The sequence below is a fragment of the Gallus gallus genome, chromosome Z, assembly GCF_016699485.2.
Source record: "Gallus gallus isolate bGalGal1 chromosome Z, bGalGal1.mat.broiler.GRCg7b, whole genome shotgun sequence".
Classification (NCBI taxonomy): domain Eukaryota; kingdom Metazoa; phylum Chordata; class Aves; order Galliformes; family Phasianidae; genus Gallus; species Gallus gallus.
Window position 1 is genome coordinate 82,777,729 of NC_052572.1, and position 8,368 is coordinate 82,786,096.

General features: G+C 40.3%; 1 long non-coding RNA gene across 2 annotated transcripts; it reads left to right on the plus strand.

The window, feature by feature from the left end:
• Positions 1 to 347: 347 nt before the first annotated feature.
• Positions 348 to 1,843, plus strand: LOC121108439. Of its 2 annotated transcripts, none has more exons than XR_005842950.1 (3): positions 348 to 408; positions 1,013 to 1,212; positions 1,786 to 1,843. It is a non-coding gene; the product is annotated as an uncharacterized LOC121108439 (long non-coding RNA). The 2 variants fall into 2 exon arrangements; XR_005842951.1 differs by lacking the exon at positions 348 to 408 and adding an exon at positions 432 to 490.
• Positions 1,844 to 8,368: the final 6,525 nt, after the last annotated feature.

The following is an 8,368-nucleotide window of genomic DNA, read 5'->3' on the forward strand; positions in this document are numbered from 1 at the left end:
CTCTGGCAGGGATAGTATGGAGTACCATGTTAGATGTTTGGTGTTTCAGGTGGGGGGAGTTCCTAGTATGAATGTGGTGAAGTGAAGGTCGCTAGAGATGCTTTTAATGTCCTTTGGCAGCTCACAAAGTACCTTACTGTTACAGTCTGTGTCTCTAGGGTCGCATACTTACTTCTGCTTCCTCACTGTGTTTCCTTAGGCTATTGCTCTCACCGGGTGTTCTTAGTATATCACTGAGCTTTCTTTTACGTATGTACATGGTGAATAACTCACCTGAGTTCATTACAGAATGCAGGACTTGCAGGCGGCAGCTGAGAGAGCGTTCACAAACAGCTGGTCACCACGAAGGCATGCCGAGTGATGAAGAACTGGCTCTGACAGAGGTGACTGAATTCCAGAAGAGCAAAGGTTGGTCAGGATATGAGAGCAAAATTCCTCCCGTATTGAGAAGGATTTTCAAGGGAGAGTGAAGAAATACTCCTTTTGAATGGTATATCGTTTATTTCCTACAGCATAGAATTGATGCATTTAAACAATTCTGACCAATGCCTTAGGAAGAATAGGTAAGATTGTAGGCTTCTTTAGTTTAATCAGTTTTTTGTCCAAAGTTGGAATGTATTTCAAATTGAGATTTGAACTGCCTTAGTGAGCAGGTCACGAGGAGCTGGGAGAGGCACGATGCGTATTTGCTGAATAACAGAAGAAGGATTTTCCTGTCTGAGCTTTTAAGAGACATACAAAATATGAAATGTAATGGGTATTTAAATCTGTGCAGTTGTTCGAAACCGCAGAAGTCTTTTTGTGGTCTTCTGTATCTCTTTTTTCCTGAAAAAGGCTTTGCCAGAGTGCTGGTTTTAAAACCCATTTCAGTGTAAGAGGTGTGAAAGATGAAGCACAAATGCTGTTATCATAAAGATATTTCTTCTGTTCTGTAGGTGCATGAACTGTTCAGCTTATGCCTCAATAAATTCTGTGATTGTTTCTTCTCATTCCTATTGAATATTATCCATAGATAACGTTCTAGAAGAGAGTAAGAAAATGTTTGAAGATGTCCGTGCAGATTGTTGTGACATCAGAGAAATCCTGTTGAAATTCCAGGAGCGGAAAGAGAAGTTTCCCGACCCATACTGCGATGCTTACATCGGTTTTTGCCTGCCTAAGCTTTTAAATCCATTAGTCAGAGTTCAGTTAATAAATTGGAGTCCCCTTGAGGTAGGTGCATCACCAGACTTTATTTTTGTGAAAAATTCTGTGTGTGTGTTTGTGTGTTCTGATATCCTCTGGGCTTCTGGGTAGGCGGTGCTCCGCTACGTTTCTGGTCTGTACTGTCTTTGCAAACTTGTCTACTCTGATGTACTCACCTTTGTTAACTGGCAAGACCTGTGGCTATTTCTGGCATCTCAAAGTATGACAGGACGGGGGCATGCTGCTTGCAGGGAAGACTTCTGTACAGGAGCTTTGCCGTGGGTTATAGAGGCATTCCAGAGCTTGAGATAAGTGTTGTTAACTGGAAGGAGGACATCTTTTCCTCTTGTCAGGTTGCTTGCATATGAATCTCTTGCATCTTTATTAATGTGGGGCTTTTTGCTGACATCTTGACAACCCTACCCTCTGAAATCTAGCTTTACATTCAGTTTTAGCTTGCTGCTTTGGTCCATTCCGTGATTAGAATCCATGTGAAATTGTTAAATGAGAATCTTTTGGTCTCATTAGATATATTTTTGCATGGAGCTTTTTCTCTCAATCCTGACAGCTGAACAACTAACGGGAATGATCTTTCAGCAGAATTCTACAGACCTGAAAGAGATGCCCTGGTTCAGAGCTGTAGAAGGATTCAGCGATGCCAAAAAGCCGTCTGAATCAAAAAGAGATGATGATCCTGATGAAGAAGTTTTGCTTACAGTGATTGAAAAAACTATCCTGCCAAAAATTACAGGTATATTAAGGTTGTCTTGAGGACGTTCACTGCAGCTAGGTAATCAAACCTTAAATAAGTGGTCATGTAAAATTATGTTGATAGTTACAATTACTTGTTAAGGTTACTGCAAATGAAAGGTTTAGCTTTTTGAATGTTTGCTTCCTTGAAACTAGAGCAGATAGCCACTTGGATATCATGAATGAAATAATTCCTATTTTTCAGCATTTGCCAAGAATGTGTGGGATCCTTTATCGACTTCACAGACTGAGAACCTTACACAGCTTTGCGATAACGTGTTTGAAAAACAAGTCCTGTCCAGAAGGGAATGCAGTCAGGCAAAACAGGTAAAGGCTGTTGTGGTAATGGGGAAGGAAGTTCTTGATGCAGTGTATGCATTCACTGTAAACATTCACTGTAACATACACTTAGCCCAGTTCTGGTTTTATTCTCATGTAAATCTGGGAGTTTATCCAGCATAAAGTAGGTGAAACTAAGTTGATGTTTAGGCCCTTAGTATGAAAAGAAGTAATAACAAACGTTTATGCAGTCGCCACACTTGACTTCAGGAAGAAGCTTTAGATAAGATTCTGTTTGTATAGTAGCTGTGGTGTTTTGTTGTGGTTTTTTTGATAGAACTTCATAGCTGGTAAATACATTAATCTCGTTATCCAAGAGGATTTTATCAAAAAAAAAAAAAAAAAAAAAAAAAGGTGGTTAAAGCTGAGACTTTGCTCACAGGTCTTTAATGCAGCCGTGATCTTAGTGTCTATTATATACAGTGGCACCTGCATTCAGCTGAGTTAGCATTTTGCTTTTCCACATGAACAAAATAACTGCCTAAAATTGTTGTAAGTGGAAGGTGAGATCCTTTTCTTGTGAGGATGTGTTAATATTTTTCCTTTTTTCTCTTTTTTTGGCAGGATTTGATTAACACGGTTGTCCTGAGGATGAAGCAGTCTGTAGAGGAGGATGTCTTTATCCCTCTGTATCCGAAAAGGTAAGCTGTCCCTGGGAATTTATTTTTTTACTTTTTAAAATTGTTATTTTTAGTCATAGAATCATAGAACTGCTCAGGCTGGGAAAGACCTTAAAGACCACCAAGTCTACCTGCAACTTAACCTCTTTTTTTAGCCTTTGTTCTATTTTTCTGTACCTTTTCCCCAGAAGTGTGGGTGAAACATATTGTAGACATCCATGAGCAAACGGAACAAATGTGCCTTCTACTGTTTCATTGTAGGAATAGTTACCAAACATTGATGTTTATGAACTCATTCCGACAAGAGTAACTATGCAGTCAACTTAGTGCTTTTTTTGCTCCTGTAACTAAAAGTTTTCATAAATGGAAAGTTCTTAGTTTATGGGACACAGCCCAGAGTCTGGTTTTGTGATCTTCACTTGGAGTATCTGAGGGCTTGTGTTATTTGTGGTGGTCTGCTCCCCCTTCTACTCCTGACTCCTCCTTTCTTTCCTGAAATAGTTGATATTGCTGATGCTTACTGCTGGACGCTATTAGAGAGAGGATAACTGGTAAGAGTCTGGTAGGTGTGGGGTTAAGACACAGCTGGGAGAAGAGTGTTGCTAAGCCTGATGCAGCATGTTTGTCTGGTTACAAGCAGTGCTGTTCTGCTGAGAATCCATTAAACACATACTCGAGTGTTTCCAGCTGCTAATTCCATTGGGTATTGCAAGGAGTTGCAGTTAACAGCTGTTTCCTTAGGCCTTGATTCTGGTTGTCACTGCTGAAAGAATCCCATAGTTGTAATTCATCGGTGTTTAAGAGATGAATTGTCTGCTTGTCTTACTTTCAGGTCAAGCAAAATCCTTATTTCCTCTTCCTCTTTTTCTGACCAGCACTGTGGAAGACAAATCATCGCCATGTTCAAAATTCCAAGGCAGACGGTTTTGGTCAGCTGTTGAGGTAAAGAAAAAGCACCGATCTTGTCTGTGAAAAGCATTTTAGTTAAAAGTAGACTGTCGTCTTTGAGGAGATGTATCTTCAGTCGAATCTGATTCCTGAGAGTTTAATGTTTTTAATAGGAAGGTTAGCTATTTTTGTCAGTGAGCTATTTATGCTCACCCACCTCTGATACGTAGTCAAGAGACTTTAATTTCATCATCTGTTCCTGCTAACCTTCCATGAGATCAGTCATTGGCACTCTGTGGATAGGTCTGTTTCCTCAGTATGTGCATACAGTGCCCGTGTTGCTTTTGTAGAATAGAATCCCTGCATGTGCGTATAAGTGTATTAGTATAGCTTTATTCAGTGTAAAGTGCTGAGTTAGGAATGTCTGAATGCCTGTGATTCAATTCCCTCTTAGATCCGTTTCCTCTATGAGTGTGTTTGGATTCGTACTAAAGATGAGGTTTAGATGCAGGAAAACACATTAACATCCCAGTTCCCCTGCTGTGTGTGCTAACAAGGCCATGGTGACAGCTCTGCATAGGCTTCCTGCTGCCATGTTGCACATTCCTGTAGAAAAATCAGGGAATTTGGGAATGTTGAGGACTTGCCATATTCACTCCTGGGGCAAGCTGTTGTGTAAGGGTTTGTCATGGACAGATGCAGAGAAGACAAGAGGGAGCTTAGTGCTGATACCTGGCAGACACGAAACAGACATAATACTCTAGGTATCACCTTCTGAGATTGTGTATTGCCTGACTTAAATGTCCTGTCAAATACATGTTTCTAAAAGCGAGACCGGTGGTCTTTCCCTGCAGATTGAAGTTTTCTCCTTTCAGTTTGTTTTCCATCCTCACTGTCAGGGTTCTCTTTAGAAGTGGTGATGTGCAGAACAGTTGAAAATGTGTTTGTGTTGGGTATCTTCTGACAGTTTGCCACTCTTTTTTTCTGGAGTGAAGTCATGAATTCGTTTACCCCAGAGTAAGTAGTACTGCGGGTCATGCATTAAACTCTTTGGATCTGTTCAGCAGCTTATTAGTGTGACTTATCTGTGTTTGAGACTGCCGTTGTGCAGCCCCTATTGGTGCTGTCTTTCAAAGCAGGTGATCATCTGCAGGCTGCCTATCGGGAATGTCCTCTAAACCATGCCCAGAAATTGTATGGGAGAGTACTCACAAAGGGCTGGGCGAGAAGCAGGACAGGAACTATTTTAATGCAGAAGTACAGTTGATGAGGTTTTGATGTTTGTGCCATCATACAGTCTAACTTTCCTAGCAGCTCATGGAGTCAAAAGGAAGTGTCCTGCCAAACACTCCAGAGAAGTATGCAGTAGTCGTGGGCTTTGCGACTGCTTTCTGACTGGTGACTGCTAAGATCACGTACTGTGTCTGTGTGGGTGAACTACCTTGAGGTTAACAGTTACCTTGACATTAACCATTCTGTGTTGAGGGGGAGACCAGCCATGTTCTTACGCTGGGCTTAAGTCTTTTTAAATAGTCATTTCTACAGTGATAACAGGTAACTGAAGACAACTCTTGCTAACGAATAATTCTGAGGTCAAGTACAAAAGGATCTTTTTGCTGCTATGGATCAAGGCTATCAACCTTACCTGTGTTATGAGGCTGGTGGCGTTTAATCTTATGTAGCGTATGTTAGCAAATTGTTAATGAATTGGAAGGGTAACATGCTCTTTTTTTCCCTGGGAGGTGATGTGTGTATGTATGAGGGTACAGCTCATAGGCACATGTAAAATTAATCTACTTCAAAATACTATTTATGATCTGTAGTTTTTTAGTGACTAATTGGCAGTAAGCTTGGAGAGAATAAATCTTGTTTTTTGAGTACTGAAATTGGATGGACATGGTATCTTTTGAGTTTAAAAAGGAGGTTCTAACGCACCCTCAGCCATCAGATATGCATGTTCTGTTTCTCCATTACTGCAGCTGCTCTCCAAGGTTCTCCTTTGGGATGGGACTGTACAGGAAGACACAGTCCGTGGTGTGGGACTGAGCAAGCTGCTGAATCGTTACCTTCGTCTGAACCTCTTCAACACACCACCAGGGCCAGAAAACATAGAGAAGTGTAAAGAGGTGATAAGGTCTTATTTCCATGGGGACAGATGTAGTCTGAAGTGTAATTATTTAACATTTGAAGTTGTTTTTTTGTTTGTTTCCTTGTTTTTTAATGACCTTGGTGTATAAAAGAATTTCAAAGCAAGCATTGGTTCCTAGGCTTTAGGAATAACTGCTTAAAATGATGGTTTTGTTTTTTGAAGAGTAAACACTGCCAATAATAACTGAACTAGCCAAAAGGAAAGTCTGTCAGAAGTGGTGTGACTTAGTTTTATTGAAAGCCTTTTTTTTTTCTTTCTATTTTTTCTTTCAGAATGCTCTCTGGGTGAACAGGTGGTTGCATGCTTCCCAGAAAGGTGGTTCCAAAATCGTGGAAGTGGGTCAACTCTCCCCGAGTCAGTGAACTTCTGCCAGCATTTGGTTCAGTGAGCACGTATGCTTCACAGGAATAACCACAGGTAACAAACAACATGTTCTTTGGGATGCAGCACTTCCTCATATTCTTCATGTTAGTATTTCTTTTAGGGACGTGGTTCAGTGGGCATGGTGGTGATGGGTTGACAGTTGGACTAGATGATCTTTGTGTTTTTTTCCAACCTTAATGATTCTATGATTCTTAAATTCCTCAAGCCTCATGCATTTAACACTTTCAGTGATGTACTTCCAACATCTACGTACAACTAAAGATGCAATCCATAATGTAAAATGGATCGCTTTTGCAGTACTAGTTCAGGCTAGTTTGAGGCTCTAGACGTTGGGTGCAGTTAGTGGTCAGTGTAGCTCAAGGCACGTTTTAGCTTTATTGATTTTGAAGTCAGGTGTGAATGTGTTGCTATGTCAACTTGTTTTTGTAATAGTGATGAAACTGAAGAAGTTGTTCTCCTGTTGGTGAGAGTCAAGGCTCTGCGTATTGCTGAAGAGCTCACTGAAGAGTGCAAACGGGAACATCTTAAATCTGTGATAGGGAAATAAAATTTCTTTGAAGCAGCAGTTCTTTTACTGAAACAAGCCTGATGCTCACTCTAAAAAAGTGGTAACGTTTAATGAGTGGACTGCCTGCAGTTGTTTTACTGTGAAATATTTTTTTTTTTTTTCCAAATGTCTTCTGATGCCATCTACTCCTAGATAGAATCACAATGGTCAGCGTGAAGTGCAGGTGTTCTGAAAATATGTACGAAGCCTCACTGCTTTGTTCTTTTGGGAAGGATGACTGCAGTAAGTGCCTGTAACGTTACCACTGCTGGTGAGCAGACAACTTCACAAGCTGTTTTCAGTACCACACCAAATCACTCTGACCCCGGAGTCACTGAACTATAACTTATTGTCCACTTAATGAGATAACTCTACCAAACTCACAGTGAGTTCTTCATAGCTTTTTGATCCCGACACAGAAGCAGGAATTCTGCATGCAGTGAGAAGTTTGATCTATGAACATCTACTGATAGAAGATCAATTACCTTCTAGTAATTGGCTCTCTAAGGACATTTACCTTTTGCTTCTCTCTAAGACCCATTAAACCTCATTTCACCGTACCCATGTTGGATTTCTAATGTTGTGTAACTCCGTATATGTGCAGTAAATATTACTACTGCAGAATAAAAAGGATGTTTTATTGTAGAAACAGCAGTGCGTCACAAATTCTGCTAAGTTTGCTATTGCCTGCTTCTCTAAAATGTTATGTATGGGTCTTCCATTTAACTCTTGGGGGCTTTTATTCCCTATGGTTTTTCTGTTGTTTTTTATTACAGAATATGTATTTTTGTAAACTATTTTAATTGTAAATAGCATTCATCAGTGTTATAGACAACAATGACTTTTAAAATAAAAGCAAAACCATTATTTTGAAAAGTAAAGATGTCTTTGTGTTAATGAGACTTTTAACGCTTTCAAGTCTTGAACATGACAGGAATGTTATGTGAAGTATGGAAAAAAACTGTGGCACTGCTGGCGCTTCATTATCTGCAGGATTTAGGAGTTCTGTTGTAAGTAATTGTGCACTTCTACTTTCCTGAGTGCAAAGAAAATACAACTGATGGGTAATCAGCTGAAGCATGTGATCTCCGTGCTTGCTTTTGTCTCCTCTGCTTCCTTATTCATGTTGAAAGTTGCTCCCAAAGAAATTAGTCTTGTGCTGCTATGAAATTGGAATAGGTTCCATCTCGCTTTACCTCTGTAGAGGCTTCTTCCAGTGGCTGCAGACGTCACTTGTCATGACTGGTAAGCAGGGGAAGGCGATTTTTACTGGAGCTCAAAGCCCCAACTCAGTTGAGTATCCTTGAGAACCTACCGTGCCACTTTGTGGTGAACCTTACACCCATTCACACAATCTGACTGGAGTAACAGCTAATCTGGCTTCATTCTTTCAAGCTGGTTTCAAAACGTTGGTATTACTGCTCTGTTGTCAGGTTACTATTGGTGCTTTATCAGATGTCATTTCAAAAGTGCCTTTACAGGGACAGCTAAGCAGCACGTACTCTC